The 18,292-nt window shown below is 46.6% G+C and overlaps 1 long non-coding RNA gene across 1 annotated transcript; it reads left to right on the top strand.

The window, feature by feature from the left end:
• The first annotated feature begins 599 nt into the window (after positions 1 to 599).
• On the top strand, positions 600 to 16,902 carry LOC146343653 (uncharacterized). The gene is made up of 3 exons (XR_014791953.1): positions 600 to 713; positions 13,465 to 13,580; positions 16,089 to 16,902. It is a non-coding gene; the product is annotated as an uncharacterized LOC146343653 (long non-coding RNA).
• The last annotated feature ends 1,390 nt before the right edge of the window (positions 16,903 to 18,292 follow it).

Below are 18,292 nucleotides of genomic sequence, written 5' to 3' on the forward strand. Positions count from 1 at the left end.
GCCCTACTTCACAGGGTTGTTTTGAGGATAAAAAGGAGAGGAGGATCATGTACGCTACCTTGAGTTCCCTAGAGGAAAGGCAGGATAGAAATGTTAATAATAATAATAATAATAATAATAATAATTCTATCCCACAAGTCTTGCAGCAGTATATAACAGACAGTGCTTTGGTACTTGTGTCACCTGGAATACTGTGAAGTAGCATCAGTCAAAATGTAGTGGCATATCTAGGAATAACAACAGGAAGTGAAAGTGCCCTGATCATAGCTATGGAGATGTACAAATGAAGCTCCCCCGTTTCTCAGAGGTAGCTGCCCTTTAAAAGGTTTTACAATCCAGGGATATACTTTTTATATAAATAAAAACCAAAGCTAGTGGTAGAAATATTTTAAAATATATTTCTCTCTAGAATAAGATAAGACTGATACGAGCTGTAATGTTTAAATTATGTCAGGCATGCTCAAAATTCACATGGTTCTAAACAAGTGTCTGTTTGGAAATTCAAAAGTGCAGGCTTGTTTGTTTCTATATTTATCTGTAACATTGCGTTCCATGTTCTCCTTTCCCCGAAACAGTGGGAAGATCAGACCAGCTTTTACAGAGTAAGGGCTTTTTTCAGGACAGGCAGCAATGGAGACTAATGGTGGCTTTGTTTGTTTATTGTTAATCGGTCGTGCGGCCATTATATTGTGAGCACAGGAGCAAGCACGCAGGTAAGCGGTGCCTGTTCCAAAGAACGCCAGCACCTTAAAATACTAAACCAGCTCCTTGCCAGCCATATCCCAAACTACAACTTCAAGTTCTGCTCAGGTGCACTTTGCTAGACAGAATTGGTGAGTGCGATTTGCATTCCAGGTGCTTTGAATAGCCAAGAGTCCTTAATGTCCAGTGCTTCACTTTGTTAACAGCATCACTTGTAACACCAGTATCTTGCTCATCCAGTATCGCTTAAAGCTGAAATGAATTTACTCCCCAAAATTCTCAGCGAATTTTAGTATCCACTTTTCACCAAACACTGTGTGAATATTTGAATGATTACTAAATATTTGACACCCAATATCTGACTTCAGTATTTGACAGTGTTTGGTAGCTGACGTGCAATTGTTTCATATTTGATAGCTGACATATTTGATAGTAATTAATATCTGACTGTATTTGATATTGGACATGCAATTGCAACTGGTATATGGTAGTTCTTAAAAGAGGGCATATAATTGTATTTAGTATCTGACAGCACTTGATAGATGACAAGAAATGATATTTAGTATCTGACCGTAATTGACTACTGACAGTTAATGAAATTTTATATCTGATGTAAACCCAAAGCAAAAGATTCCTGCAAGTACTCAAATTTTGAAATGTCAAATTTGAAACTTTGCTTTTAAAATGTGAATAGCAACATTTGAGGTTTTGATGAATTTTGAGTATTTGCAAATATTTGCTTCAAGTTACAGCAGGCAGAGCTGACTTGTAAAGGTACAGAATGGGATTGAAGCTCATTATACGGCTTGGGGGTGTAGCCTTGCAAATAAGTCTGCAAAAGTTACAAACCCACAAAGGCTTTTACTAGCCAGTAGGCCCACACACATCTATGCTTGACATTTGTAGCCTAAAACATGATGAATTGGCTCTGGGCAAGCGGGCAGGTAGCCCCCCCCATGTGATTGCCCAGACCCCATTTACACACACACACACACACAAATATACCCCCTCAGTCATTCACACTCACATCCATTTTCATTCACAGAGAATATACATAGCACACACTCCCCCCTCCCGAACATGCCCCGCTGTGTGGCAATTTAGGCTTTCAAAAAGCCTCCATTGGCACCATGGAGGGTGATCTTCTGAGGGGGGCTGCAGGGAGGAGAGGGTTAGCCCTTTGTTCCCCAGCAGCAACCCCCTCCTAAAATGCCCTCCCTGTGCTGCAATCAGGATTTTAAAAGCCTCCATTGAAAGCTGCTGATAAGAGATTTTCCCTGCCTGGGGAGAGCGGGTGGGGCCTGGGGAAGAAGCTGGCAGGCCAGATGGAGAACTCCAGCAGGCCATATTCGGCCCATGAGCCGGAGGTTCCCCTTTTAGGCTTGGCCTAAAAGAAAAGAGAGCCAAGTTTGGTAAAGCTTCTCCAACTGGTCACCTGGAGGCAATTCCCAGTCCGCACAGGCAAGTAGGCAAGCTGCAGCACTGTTTAGAGTGTGACTGGATCAATTCAATCTGAAATCATGTTTTTTGCCCCAATTTTGGGAGGGGCATTTCTCCCCTACACCAAGACAGGGGACACAATTTTGGGGGGTAGTTAGGATGCAAAATGGTTTGGGGCTGTTTGGGGGTGGCGTATGGGGCCCTTACCGTGGAGGTGGAGCGGTGGCTGTTTCTTTCCATCCCTTTTTAGTACTCCTGGAAAATACAGCTTACTGCTTTGGTGGCAGCTCTTTTTTTTAATTTGCAAAACAGTTTAAAAGCTAAAACCTGACTGCAAACACCTCTGCCAGCCTGCCTGTGCTGGGGACAACAGTATTTGAACTTCTGAAAGGTGTAAAAACAATCAGAGCTACCACCATGACAGCAATAGCAGCAAGTTTCTCAGGAGTACTTAAAACAAAGGTGGAGGTGTGGGGGGAGAGGAGACACTGGCCTGCATCCATGGCAAGCACCCCATTTGCACCCCCAAACAACTCCAAACTGTTCCACCTTCCAGACCTGAAAGTTCATCAAAATGGCCTCCCCAATTCACCAACGTAAATTGGGGGGGGGGCCAAATTCGGGGAGGTCATTTTGGGTCAGCCCTAGGTTTAAAAACAACATTTTCTTAGCATATTCGCCATTAAGAAAAGCCCTTTACAGATGTTCAATCTGGGTAGAACAAAGGCACGGGGTGGGGGGAACAGCATTCTGCCCCCACCGCCGGCCTATGCATGCACAGGGGCTCTCTTCAGATGCTCAAATGAAGGCGCAGAGGTCAGGTGGTGGGCAACCTTCTGCCATAATGCCACTCCCTCCTTTTCTATGTGCATTTCTTGACTGAACATCTGCATAGGGCTAGGGTGATAGCCAACTGTCGTATCTGAGAAAGGGAAATGTAAGAACGTTTTACAAGCAGGGTTCACAATCTAGCTGTGTGAGACTTTAAAAGTCATTCCACTGCTTATTTTCTGTGAAAGATTCCATTGCTATTATAATACACATGATGTAGTGGTCGAAAGACAGGGCCAAGAGAGCAGATGTGTGTTTTCTCCCTGTGACCCTTCTGGGCACCTCAGAGATTGGCTTCCCGCACTGAGTCACATTTTCTTACTGGCCTCTTCCTATGTATTGTAATTGGAATAAAAAAATGCCGATGGCCCCTGGATGACTTTGATGCCTCCTCCTTGCTACATCTGGTGTGAGGATATGGAGCTAGCACACTCAGAGCTTCCATACAGAATTAAGGAAGTTCTTTCTCTAAGGAAACCTGCATTTATTTAAACCCGTGATGCGTGGTTTTCAAACTCCTGGTAGTTGAGGCAGATTTTCTTTTTGCAGAGACAGAGAAAAAAGGATAAATTTGAAGCGTGTACAATCTCTAGTATGCTTCATAATGGAAAGGAGGAAATCCCAAAGTAGTAACTCTGGTAGAGATACAACAGGCCACCTCCAGTGAAGGCAGGTAGTTTGCCTTTGTATCCAGATCATTTGGAGCATCCAGTCACATCCCATGCAAGAATGCCGCAGAATTACCCATCCCCCAGTGGAAGCTGATTGGAACAAGGACAAGTACAGAGCAATGCCTCACACAGAGATGCACCAGGCAGCCTCCAGTGCGAGTGGGTAATTCTGCTGCGTCTTTTCATTAGGAGGGATTGAATAGGTGTAATAAGATCAATGGAGAGACACAGCAAAACTTACCTGCCTCTGGAAGAAGCTGATTGGGAGAAGTCAAGCCCAGAGCTGTAACTGACACAGAGATGACACCATGGGTTTCATCTTCTGCGGCTGGATACTTTGGGCTCATAGGAACACTTTCCTTTGCTTCAGTGCAGTTTGGGCATGATTAATTTAAATCGACGTCACCTAGCTATATTTTATGCCACTGAGCGTATAAGCAGGAAGGGCACTAGCTCAGTCACTGTGCACATACTCCACATCCAGAAGGTCCCACGTTCAATTCCTTGGCATCTCCACTTAAGCAAGTGATGGTGGGGAGACCCTGCAGAGACGCTGCAGGTCAGAGTATTGGTCTGACATAGAGTGGCCAGATGTCCTGATTTACTGTCAGGCTTCCCAGTCCCCCAGGCCCCAGTGCACTTGCTCAGGCAATCTGACGCTGGACACCCAAATCAGTGAGATTTCTTTACTGCAGGAAATCCCATGGCAAAAGCTGGTTACACTCTTCAGAAATCATATAGCTGATGGTCAGTAGCTATAGGCTCTATGTAATTCCAGAACAGTCCAAAGCTAAACACTACTCCCGTGACTGAGATCCTCATCAACGTGGTTTCCCCTAGGGGTGTACGAACCCCACTCACCTGACCGGTCCGTGGCATCCGCTGGGGGGGGAGGCGATCCGTGCCTCCCCCCAGAATCCTTCCCGGCCGGTTCCACTCCGTGGCAAGTCTGCGGAGCCGCCAGCCGGGCCCATCCCCAGTCGGCCTTCCAGCCACTGCCACACAAATGGCGTCCAGCGTAGCAGACGCCATTTGTGTGCCTCCCTTTGGCTGTGATAGGCTACGTAAATCTTTACGTAGTCTATCATGGCCAAAGGGAGGCACGCAAATGGCGTAGCGCTACACCATTTGCGTGCCTCCCTTGGCCATGATAGGCTACGTAAAGATTTATATAGCCTATCACAGCAAAAAGGGAAGGATGCAAATGGCGTCCGCTATGCCGGACGCCATTTTGCATCCGCATGGGGCAGTGGACGGACCTGGCCGGATCCGGAGGCAGCAGTGCCAGCCTGCCAGGTAGGATCCAGCCGGGTCGGACTTGGTGGGGTGGCGGGGTCCATTCCACCACGGACTCTGGGGGGGGGCAGATTCTAAGAATCCAGCCTCATTGGCATCCGTGGCGGAATTCTCCACCATCCCTAGTTTCCCCATTGTCGTTCTCCACGGTTCTGAACACAAGGGAAGGGTAGGGATGGATGAAAGTCACTTACCTGGTCCTGCAGCTTGCTTCGCGGTGGGGGGGAGGCGCTCCGTTGCTCCCCGCCGAAATTCTGGCTGGGGGGGAGGCACCCCGTCCCTCCAGCTGAAATTCTGGCCAGGCGGGAGGTGCCCCGTCCCTCCGGCCGCGAATCCTGCTGGCCGACCAGGAAGTTTGCGTCCCTGCAGTCAGCCGTGATAGGCTACGTAAATCCTTACGTAGCCTATCATGGCTGACTTTGCGGGGGGGGAAGTGCATATGCAAATGGCGGTGCCCATGGGTGCTGCCATTTGCGTTCCTTATTTGGGCACGTGTAGTCTACATAAACATTTACGTAGACTACGGCGAAAATAAGGGCAACGCTAAAATAAGGGCAAAGGCCGGGAAGGCTTTGAGCAGTGAAGATGAGAGGTTCTTAGCAAAGGTTCTTTGCCTTTGCATAAGTTTAAAAGGGAAGGCATGACTGTAAGACACCCCCTCTGGATCCCTTGACAGACAAGGGATGGATCCCTTGACAGCAAGGCCCCTATCTAACCAGGGCGTCACTGCTCAGCCATCCAGCGGTGACGCTTCAACCTGGGCGACCCTTTTGCAAACCCCACCCCACCTTTGTCAGGTTCTCACGGACAGCTTCCAGCCTCCCTGCCTGCCAAGGCCAGACCAGCAGGTGGACAGGGAGTTGGGCGACTCCCCCTGGCTCTGCTCTGAGAACACTGACAGAGAGAAGCTCACACTGATTCTGACATTCCAGAGGCTGAATAGGCCCAAGCCCTTCCAAGCTACTTCTGATCAAATCCTGGCTATAACCTACAAGGCCCTGACATTTACAGAGGAGAGTCCCGTATTTCGGAGAGCTGGCAGAGGACAGAGTCATTTATTTGAAGGTGTCCTCTATTTGAAGTAGGGGTGGGTGGACGCCTTAGCTCTGGGTCCGAGAGGGGCATCTGCGCAGGGGGAGGCAATCTGTCCTCCCCCCAGAGTCCGTCCAGGCCGGCTCTGCTCTGTGATGATCCTGCGGAGCCAGCCGCTAGCTCTGCAACACTGGCGATATGGCTGGCTGCCATTGCCGTATCGCTTTGTTAAGTATCTGGACATGATATGCATTTACGGCTGCATTTAGGCTAATCCACCAGCTTTATGGCCGCAAATGGCGTCCACTACGCCATTTGTGTCCCTGCTTTTTCTTCACATGATAGGCTACGCAAATATGTTTCACGCAATAGGCTCCGCAGGATCGCCGCAGGGAGGGAGCCGGCCTGGATGGATTCCGAGGGGAGCCAGAGATTCTTGGAATCCAGCCTCATTGGGGTCCGTGGCGGAATTCTCAGGCATCCCTGATTTGAAGAGGTGCCTTGTCCAAGCTTGGTTTAAAGTCAAAGAATGCTAAGGAGGTACAGCAGCAGTTAGCATCTGGACAGCAGACAGAGCAAGCACCCAGGTCACCTGGCTAGTCTTCTCCACTATGGTAGGGATGGACGAAAGTCCCTTACCTGGTCCCGCAGCTTGCTTCGCGGTGGGGGGGGAGGCGCTCTGTTTCTCCCCCTGAAATTCTTGGCGGGTGGGGAGGCGCCCCGTCCCTCCGCGCTGAAATTCTGGCCAGGGGGGGAGGCGCCCCATCCCTCCCCGCCGAAATTCTGGCCGGGGGGAAGGCGCCCCATCCCTCCTCGCTGAAATTCTGGCCGGGGGGGAGCCCCCCCGCCTCTCCGGCCGCAAAAGTTCTTCTGCCGGGAAGAAGTAAAAAAAAATAAAATGTGATAGGCTACGTAAAGATTTACATAGCCTATCACGGCTAGATTTTCAAAAAACACCATGATAGGCTACATAAATCTTTACTTAGCCTATCACGGCTGACTTTGAAAAAAAAAAAAAGCGCATACGCAAATGGCAGCGCCCATGGCCGCTGCCACTTGCGTTCCTTATTATGGCACGGGTAGTCTACGTAAAGATTTACGTAGACTACGGCGAAAATAAGGGCAACGGGTAGTCTACGTAAAGATTTACGTAGACTACGGCGAAAATAAGGGCAACACTATTTGTGTAAATCTTTACGTAGACTACCCGTGCCAAAATAAGGAACGCAAATGGCGGCGCCCATGGGCGCCGCCATTTGTGTACGCGCTTTTTTTTTCCCCCAAAGTCAGCCATGATTTATGTAGCCTATCACGGTGTTTTTGAAAATCTAGCTGTGATAGGCTACGTAAATCTTTACGTAGCCTATCACGTTTGTTTGTTTGTTTTTTACTTGGAAATGGCGGCGGTGGCAGCCAGTCGGAAGACTGACCGCCGCCGAACCGCCGCCGGGACCCGCTGCCACGAGGAACATTCGCATGAGGTAAGTCCCATCCTGGGGGGGTAGCGGGGTGGCGGCGGACTGTTTTTCCACCAATTTCGGGGGGCCGAATGTGTTGGCATTCGGCCTCCAGGAGATTCGTGGAGAAATTCTCCGACATCCCTACACTATGGAGAGATGTGTTGTATTTCAATTTAAATTATAGTCATCATTTTTTAATTTGCACTTATACGTATGCATTTACATGTGCAAATGTTATGCAAATTGGTAACTTCTTTTTTGGAGATGCCTAAGTGGCCACACTAATCTGACTCAACATAAGGCAACTTCAGCTGTCCGCAGGGCTTGAGATTTACTTTCTACTAGGCTTCCCATCTGACAAAAGTTGGAAGGTGTTACTTTCATGGAACATCCCTGTGTTCCAAACCCTCCCACTCACTCACTCACTCTAAAGAATACACATCCAGTGGGTTTTGGGTCCCATCAACTAGCTGCCAACTAACTTCACATAGTGGTGCGGCATGTTGGACAGTGTGGAACATGGGAGTGACTCATGTGTACCTCCCACCTCCTCCCACAAATGTGCATAGGAGTTGTAGGATGATTTGAGGCCTACATGAACTCATCTGTATGTGGGAACATCCCACCCATGGATGTATAGGGCAGATCAGATCAAACAACATGCACAGGCCACTTATGAGTCGCCACAAAAGAGGAAATGCATCACCAAAAAATAAGACAAACGAGGACTGTGGATTGCATAACACTTGCATATGCTAATGTATATGTATAGGTGCAAATTTAGAAATCGTTATTATAATTTAAATAGAAATACAGTACATCTCACCATTCTGTGGAAGACTGTGACCAGGTGACCTGTGTGCCCGCCTTTATATTTAAACTGGAATTGGACGGGACAGCTCTTCAGATAGAGGACACTTTCAAATAGAGGATGGTCCTGTGGCAGCCTTTCAAAGACAGGGCTGTCCTCTGCAAAAGAGGATACTTGGCCACCCTATGGAGATGTTTTTACAGCTGTTCAAATGATAAGCAATTAAACAGTAAATGGCACTGAGCTGGAAGTCAGTGAAGAGGGCACATAAAACTCGAGGCAGCATCATCAAAATGAAATTGCTTTACCCAAAGTTCCCATCTGAATGTTAATTCTGCTTTCAAATGCTGCAGCTAATATTACAATGACATGATTTGTACTTACAATAGGCTCCACTTTTACTTGAACATGGTGAAGTGAAGCCATTTTTGTCCAGTACAAGGTTAGGACTGAGGATATAATAAACTCAGTTCATCTGGAGCTGCTGTTGGCACCACTGCCTGGCACTGGACAAAAGGACTTCAGTAGCACATGAGCACTGCTCAAGAGGCCCTTGCTGGGTGGAAGCTGTTCAAGTTCTAAATCAGTGTCTGATCTCAGGAGTGGACTGGATTAGAATGAGCAAACTGAAGCTTAATCCAGACAAGAGAGAGGTGCCCCTGCTCAGCTGAAAGACAGATCAGGGAACACAGATTCAGCCTCTATTGGATAGGGTTACACTTCTCTTGAAGGTTTGCAGTTTGGGTGTACCCCTGGGCCGTGCCTCCACGACAATGGAAGGAGAAGGGAGGAGTGTCTTACCGGCATTTTTCGAGGAGCTGATTTTGGTCTGGACGGGGCTCCACGAGGGTGTGCATCACCCCATTTTAAGTCGCTTCACACACACAACATACTTCCTGGTGGGGGGGGTTGAAGTGACCATCATCTGAGTGGCAGGGGCTGCCCTACCGATGAGAGAGGCTTCCCCTCCCCTCCAGGCTCTCCTCCCGCTTTCTCCGTAATGGAGAGGGGAAGTACTTACTTCCTAAGTGCGCATTTGGCAGTCAAGCCTCAAAAGGAGCCCCAAGCTTCCTAAAGCGTTGCTGCGCTTGATCGCTGTAACAAAGGGGGGAAGTAATTACTTCCTATGTGTGCAATTGGCAGACAAGCCTCATTGTGCACAATGGGTGCTGCTTCTGAGTAGACATTAATTGGCTTGTGCTGGGAAACACAGGGACGGGAAACACTCCTTGACTGGGGTGAAACGCACACCCCTGGGCAGGGCTAGCATGCCTGAAGTAAATGCAGGGGCTGGGGCACACAGGAACTATACCAGGGAGAACCTGACTTAAGGAAAAGAATCGGACTTCACTTTAAGCAGTCTCAGGAAATCCGGTTTTTCCCTGATAAACTCCAGGGTGGCTGCTGGATGGCCTCGATGTCATGTATCCCTAATGACCTCAACATGCAGCCGGCTCAGAGCAAATTGCTGGTGGAGACACCCCCCGGGTTCAGCCCTGAACTTGAATGCCCAGGTTTCTGCGGAGACCAGGAGTGTGCTTGCACAGCTACAGCCAGTGGAGCACCTGGAGATGTCAGATCTGCCCATGGTGCCATGTGCCTGGGTTACATCTGGTTTGGACTACTGCAGGGGTAGACGATCTGATGCCCCTTGGATGTTTTGGACTACAATTCCCTTAAGCCCCAGCTAGCATGGCCAGTGTTCAGGGCTTATGGGAGTTGTAGTTCAAAACATACACCAGGGATTGTATCCAATGTTAGTCCTACACAGAGTAGACCGATTAAAATAGGTGGGACTTATTTATTTATTATTAAATTTATTAATCGCCCATCTGGCTGGTCACCCAGCCACTCTGGGAGATGTACAGCGTATAATAAAACAGTTTAAAACAATAAAATTCTACAATACAAACGTTTTCTAAAATACCCTAACCCACCCCAAATGCCTGCCTGAACAACCATGTTTTTAATGCACGGCGGAAGCTCATTAAAGAGGGGGCATGGTGGAGTTCCCTAGGGAGGGAGTTCCACAGAGTGGGGGCCACCACAGAAAAGGCCCTCTCCCTCGTCCCCACCAGTCTAGCTGTCCTGGCTGATGGGACAGAGAGAAGGCCATCCGAGGCTGATCTTGTTAAGCGGCCTGTCTGGTGTTGCTGGAGGCGCTCCTTAAGATAGGCTGGGCCGCAACCATATAGGGTTTTAAAGGTCAAAACCAACACCTTGAATTTGGCCCGGAAAACAACTGGTAACCAGTGCAACTCCTTCAGCACTGGAGTGATGTGATCATGGCTGCAAGGGTTGGAGCAGCAGCCTCGGCCAGCCAGGTCTCCGTAATACATGCCAGGTCTGCACCCTCATCCAGGATCATGTCATGGATGAGGGAGGTTTTCTGGGTAACAGACCTGGCATTGCAGAGCAGCAAATGAAGGCCAGAAGATGGAGTCACGCCTCCCACAGCCATCCTTTGGCTCTGGACAGGCCCGGAGCAGGGGACAGATACTAAACATCTCTCCCTTGTTCCCCTTACCTGGCATGGCCTGCCTCTAGCGCTCCGCCAGCACCTGCTGCTAGGGATGTACGAAAGTCACTTACCTGGTCCCGCAGCTTGCTTCGCGGTGGGGGGGAGGCGCTTCAGTTCTCCCCCTGAAGTTCAGGCCAGGGGGGGAGGCGCCCCGCCTCACCTGGCTGAAATTCAGGCCGGGGGGGTGGCGCCCCGCCTCGCCCAGCCGAAATTCAGGCCGGGGAGAAGCGCCCCGTCTCCCCGGCCACGAAATAAAAAAGTGAAAGTAAAAAAACAACAACACACACACGTGATTGGCTACGTAACGATTTACGTAGCCTATCACGGCTAGATTTCCAAAGTCAGCCGTGATAGGCTGCGTAAATCGTTACGTAGCCTATCACGGGTGACTCTGGAAAAAAAAAAAGCGCGTACGCAAATGGCGGCGCCCATGGGCGCCGCCATTTGCGTACGCGTTTTTTTTTTTTCAGAGTCACCCATGATAGGCTACGTGACGATTAACGTAGCCTATCACGGCTGACTTTGCAGATCTAGCCGTGATAGGCTACGTTAATCGTTACGTAGCCTATCACAGGGGTGTGTGTTTTTTTTTTCTTTTGAAGTTCGCGGCTAGCAGTCCATATCCAGGCACAACCCAAAGTACCTGTTATAGCCTACAAAGCCCTACATAACTTGAGTCTATGCTATTTGAAAGACTCCATTCTCCCATATGAGCCTGCCTAGGTTTTAAGATTCTCAAAAGAGGCCCTTCTGTCTATCCGCAACCATTCGACGCACGTTTGGACGTAATGTGAGAGAGGGCCATACCAGTGGCTGCTCCCAGGTTCTAGAACTTCCTGCCAAGGGAAGTAAGGCAGACTCCATCTTAATTGTCCTTCTGCCAATAGGCAAGGACATTTTTATTCACACAGGAGTTTGGGTTTTAAGCTGTCTGCTGAAACCGGTTTCAACTGGTGGGTGCTGTTTATTTCTTTTTTATTGATCTGTTTTTATCTGATCATTTAAATGTTTTAATTATAATTTTGCATTTTAATCTTAGTGTTGTTAGCCACCCTGAGTGCTATTTGCAGTGGAAAGGTAGGATATAAATTTAATAAATGTGATACATAAATAATGCTCTCTGAATGCGATGGACCATTATTCTATTTTGCTGGAGATATTAGTTATGCTTTCGCTGCCCATCTTATGCCATGGCGATAGGATCAGCTATGCATTTAAATCTGTATTTAGTGAACATGTTGCCCAGAGTTGTCCAGACCTCCCATGTGTGCCTTGCCAAAGTTGGCACTTTTACTGCTGCAGCCTCTGCTTGCACCGTAGTGTTGGTGCGATTAGGGCATTAGTCATTTGTAGGGATGTCAGAGAATTTCTCCACGAATCTCGGGGAGGCCGAATGCGCCGAAATTGGTGGAGAAACGGTCTGCCCCCCCCGCCCCCCCCGGGACGGGACTTACCTTGGTCGAATGTCCCTGGCGGTGGCGGCTCCGGTAGTGGTGCGGCGGCTGTGGCCGGTCTTCCAACTGGCTGCCGCCGCCGCCATTTCCAAGTAAAAAAACACACAAAAAAAGCAAACGTGATAGGCTACGTAAAGATTTACATAGCTTATCACAGCTAGATTTTTAAAAAACACGCAAATAGCGTTGCCCTTATTTTCGCCGTAGTCTACGTAAATGTTTAGTATTAGTCTTAGTATTAATCCTGTTATTGTCGGTGTCACCAGCTTCATCCTCTTTTTTTAGCCTCATTGTGCCAAAAAAAATTATATTTCCTTCCACTCCTCCATTCTGTCACCAACATGCCTTGTATTCTGATAAATCCACAGCCCAATACAACTTGCCAGAAAACTGGCAATGGAATATGGAATAAGCCAGCCCATCATTCTGCCAGGGCAGGCCTGTTGCTACATATTCAAGGGATTTGAGCCATGAGGTTTCCACCTACTCTCTTGGGAGAATATGCCATGGTATAATAGATGGTAGTGTCATTCAGTTTTCTCATCCTTGCCGCCCCCAATATTGCTTTTATATGATTTCCAACCCTGCTTAGGATATTTAAACATGTTCCACCTCCTCCTTGCTCTTTCTATTTTGGGCTGGATGAGATGATACATATCCGGATCGTTCCTCAATGCATGGTTGGGAGTAAGAGTATGCCTTCCCCCACTCACCCACTAGGGACGCCTGTCCATGCATGGTGTCACTTTGTCTGCGCACATCCCATGTTTACAACATGGTAGGAAGGCAATTCAGTGGCCATTTCCAGGACTTTTCATGCCACTACCTAACCACACTAGAGACTCCATGTATTTGTATGCAAGCTTTACACATGTAAGAACATATTTTTAAGGGCAGGCCTGGAATGGGGGAGAATTCGTTCTCTCTTGCCAGAAGTAAGAATTATTGTAGATATAATTTCATCTACCTGCTCGCTCGCTCTCGTTCTCTCTCTCTCTCACTCACACACACACACTTCAAAATGGTGTTAAGTAGTAGGCTGACCATACGTACTGTTTTAAATGGGACAGTACCGTTTTTTTTCATATTTCCCAACTGTCCCGTTGTTTTAATATAAATGTCAATTTTGTCCCATTTTTAATTTTATGTAAAAAACAACGCGTTTATCATAAGGCTCTATGTTAATCAATGCATGCAGTAAAACTACTAGTGTGATGAAAGAGGAAGTTCCATTTATTTTGTCCAGTCAGGGCCGGGCTTCTTGAGCTAGCAATGATCAGACGCCGCCCCCTTGCTTGTCTGCAGTGGCGGGAATTCGAGAGGTGGTCGCCAAGCGCCATTCAGCGTGTGGGAGCCAGGAGGGTGAGTCTCACTGTTATTTCTACCATCATTCCGCCCACAGAGATTCTTTCTGCCCTACGTTCAGTTTGATTCGGACTTTTCAGACTCATATTTCGGTTCAACAGGCTGTTAGCTATTTTTTTATTACAATGGAACTCTCCGCTGTAATAAAAACCCCGTCCCGTTTTTGTCATCCCAATATCCCGTTTTTGTCTCAAGGAAATATGGTCAGCCTATTAAGTAGTGTAGAGCCTTTAGTATATGACAGGCTATTAAGCTTAATAAAAAGATCAGTCAGTCAATAAATACAATGAACATTATCCACTGCGTGAGGCACCCTGAATATTTACCCCTGAAAGTCTACCACACAACACACACAATTCTTATCAAGGATGCATGGTTAAAATTCAGCATTTGTCCTTTCAGACTGCAGTCCTATGCACACTTTTCCTGGAGAAAGTCCCATTGAATTGAGCGGGATTTACATCTCAGTAAGCAACTACAGGATCCGGGTGTTAGACTGGGGTGGGCAGAAGGTAGATCAGGATCTATTGGTAGATCCCTGATTTGCAGGAGATTGCAAGGATTTCTGACTCCCAGTTGTCTGGATAATGATAGCAACAATTAAAAAGCTCCTCCCCCGACAAACTGGACTGCTGGAAAAGAATACTGGGGGGTGGGGTGGGGAATCAGGGCTGGGGTTTTGTGTGAAAGGACTTGTGAGCTTGATTATGGTACTGATCCCAAATTCCTGAGCCGAGCATGTGCTCAGAGGAACCCAGCTCCTCAGAGTATCTCTTCCTGCCTGCGTCATTATTTTGTATCTGACTCTGGCTGATGGAGCTCAGGGCTCTAGTAAAACAACAAAGTAGATCCTGCAAACCTAAACTCTCCACACCCCTGGGGAGACCCTTCAGACCTCTCTTTTTAAAAATTAAGCGATAGTAAGTAGAAAATATAGTGTATGTTTTTAACTGCGAGGGAGTGCTGCAGGGCATGCATAAAGGATGCTAAATTAAAAAGAAAATCCTGCTCTATATTGACCTAGAATTTCACAGAAGTTACCAGAAAGCCTTCAACCCTTGACTGAAACCTTGAAAATTATATGGGGGCAGCTTTAGGCATTTTACTTTATTATTTTTATTAGCTGACTTTAAAATGTTGTAAAGTTGAGGCCATTTTAAATGCAGCTCTTAAAAACAAAATCACAGCCCTGTTTAGCAAGCCATGAGTTGCTTTTCAGTCCAGCAGGATATCAAAATGGCAGACATGAGGCTCTGTTCTAAAACAAGGCCCCTTAGAGATGCAGACACAAGACGTAACTGTGTAGACATACGGCCCGGCACCACAGTGAGTAGTAGGAACAAATTTCTAGTCATCTCCTCCCACTGGCTGGAGTGTTTGAGTCTTCCCCCTTCATGCTCTCCCTACCCCAACCTGCCAGTCAGTAGAAAAACATTTACCCAACCCAGTGTCCTCCAGGTGTGTTTAGGTTGGCCACTTATAAATTGCCAAAAAAGAAGAAATCCATCAGCAAAAAAGACGGAAAAAGAGGGCTGTGATTTCCATAATGTTTGCATATGCTAATTTATATATGCAAGAAATAGTTATTATAATTTAAATAGAAATACAGTATATCTCCCCATGGTGCAGAAGACTGTAACCAGGTGCCCTGTGTGCCTGCCTGTTCAGTCTACTGACCAGGTGGTAACTGTTGCTGGGCAGTGGTTCTTTTGGTTCTTTATCTTTAAACCAGGATTGGACAAGTCAGTTCTAAAAAAAGGAGGGCACCTTCAAACACAAGAAGGTCCTCTGGCTGCTATTTAAATAAAGGACTGTCTTATGTAAGAGGTAACACCTGGCCACCTTAGCATGTGTTGGACTACAGACACCAGGTTGGGGAAGGGTGGTTGATAAGCATCAAAAGGGGAGAAAACAAAGCACACATGGGCACCAACATATCAGGAGCTGCTGGAATCTGTGTGTGGCTGCCCTGAATGGAAAACCACGGAATTGCAGCAGGTGGCACTGTGGCAGCCTTCCCACCGAAGGAGTTTCTGAACTGACTTCGCCCATCTAGACTGACCACTGGATCTTTCTGAGCAGGAAGGTGTATAAAGGGCTTCCTTTTCCTGTTGAACTTTGCTTGAGCAACAAGGTATTCTTGAGTCCTGGCCTTGCTCTTCAGGCCTGACTCCTAGTTTGCTCTCTGATCCCAATTGCTCTTTGGCTGTGACCCCTGGGTTATTCTGTGGTCCCGCTTTCCGATTTGGCCTCCAGTGCTGATTGCTCTTTGATCCTGGCTTTCTTCAGATCTTGCCCATGCTCCAGTTCTGACATTATGTTAGGTCAAAGGACTGGAGGATTCCAGTAGCGCAATTGCACTCTCAGGGCTAGATACATCACAAAGGCCCTTTGGGTAAAAGAGTTTCCTGCCCCTGTTGTTAATAATATATTAAAAATTCAAGCAAGATGACCATCAACAAATATGTGTTTTTTTCCTAACCAATGTCAAATCTTTATATCTAGCACTACAGCCTCTCTTGGATCCCAGAGGACATCAGAAGGACATCCCGGAAGGCAATCAAACATATTCAAAAGCTCACTGGCATAAAGACTAGAAACTTAGATGTGAACATATGAAGCTGGCTAATACTGAGTTAGATTTATATAGTCCAGTATTCTCTACTTTGGCTGGGAGCAGCTCTTCAGGGTCTCTGGCAGACGTCTTCCTCTAATCCTGAGCCATCAAACTAGAGATGCCAGGAACTGAATGTGGGACTTTCTGCTCTGGGATGCTTCGCCACTGACGCATGAATTATCTTTGGTATAGGATTAATCATTTCAGTAGGTTTCTGTAGCATACAAAGTCCTGAAGAATAATGTTCATGTTAAACCTCCCAATGACCCTGTTGAGGTACATTGCTAATATTCCCATTTCACAGATATTGAAGACTGAAGCTGAGAGAACACATGTACTTTTCCCAAGAGAATTCTCACAACTAAGAATTCGTAGCTGAAAGCTGAGATTCTCAGAAAGGTGAATGCTTCATCCAGTACCAAATGCTGCAATTGCACTGAATCTTGGAATATACTCCTAAATCCAGCTGTCTGCCAAAACCAAAAGTCCATCCTCAGCTGTCTGGCTCATTGAGCCAGATTATTCATCACAGAACCTATGCAGTGGCAAAATCATCCACCTGGTTAAAAAAAAAAAATCTGGCTTCTCTAATTTGAATATGCATCCAGTATCAGCTTCCAGCTATTCTGTCTTTTTTGGCAGCCTCCTCTGCTCAATAACTGTCCAATACTTCCTCCCAATAAAGGTGATTATATCTGGGGTAATCACATTTCCTCTTTTTAATAAGCCATGCCATCCTTAATACTCCCAATGTAAGGCTTGTGGTACTAGGGGAGCCATATTGCTATTACAATGAAAAGCAAAATGCCAGATAAAGCACTTCTTGGATTTCAGTTATACAAGCAGTGTGTTCAAAAGGAAAATGTAGCATACGTTGAAAGTTTGAAGAAGGCCATGGCTGAAATTACCGTATTCTCATGCTACCATGTTAATATTACTAAATAGGCACCATTTGTAGTCCACTGTAAAAAAAAGAAAAAGAAAAATGGTACACAATATGGATTGGTATAGGTAGCAATGAAAATAAGTACTGTATGATTCAGTAGATTAAGAGCATTTCCACACATTTCACGGCAGATGTGTTTGCTGCAAATACAGTGGTGTTACGCTAATATTTCCTGAAGCAATATGATAAAGCATTGATTGCATATATGCAACTTGGGACCCCCGTGTACATCAGGAAAACTTGATTGGTCCACGAGCCCTAGATCTGTTCATGTGGTTGTTTAAAGATGCTTGTAGTGATGTGCACATCAACCTCACGCTATGTGTTTACTCTAGAAACTACCAGGGTAATATTGATATACATGCAGCAAATGTGTTTGCCTTGTAAAGTGTGGAGCTGCCCCATGTAAAGTGTGGAGCAATGTGGTGCTTTTCTGCACTAGAAAAAGTGAAGTAGGAATCTGGAGTTTCAGATTTGTAGCATTTCTTTGATCCAAAACTATTACACCCACATTACACACACACACACACAGTTCCAGTTCCAGGGCAGAACCCCTTCCTCCCTTTCCATCTATGTCAATTCTTTTATTAAGACTGTAAATCTACAGAAACTGATGGTCAGTCCATTTTAACAAGAAGCCTAGCTTCCTTAAGACACTTAGCACACAATCTTATGCATGTTTAGACAGAAAAAAAAGTCCTACAACTCCCAGCATTCCCCAGCATAGCATGGCTGGCTGTGGAATGCTGAGAGTTGTAGGACTTCTTTCTGTCTAAATATGCATAGGATTGCACCACTGAGGTGCAAACTGATAAATGTTTAGATGGAAAAAAGTCATACAACTCTCAGCATGTCCCAGCCTGCTATACTGGGGAGTTGTAGGGCCTTTTTTGTTTAAAGATGCATAAGATTGCACCCTAACCAAAGTGAGTGAGTGTGTGTGTACACATGTTTACATTGTTGTTGTGAGTTTGGTTTTGCCGAAAATGTCTCCTGATATGGGCTGGAGATTTAATAAAAGGATGTTACTGTCCCTTGATAGCTGGGAATCACACTCCAGTTTTGGGAATGGAAGACCCATCAAAACTCAGGGAATGTGACATTCTCCAGCTAATAGGAGGGGACAGAAAAACTGCTTGGAGCCAG

This window comes from Heloderma suspectum, chromosome 5, assembly GCF_057233095.1.
Source record: "Heloderma suspectum isolate Gila_16-S chromosome 5, 16-S_ref, whole genome shotgun sequence".
NCBI classification, from domain to species: domain Eukaryota; kingdom Metazoa; phylum Chordata; class Lepidosauria; order Squamata; family Helodermatidae; genus Heloderma; species Heloderma suspectum.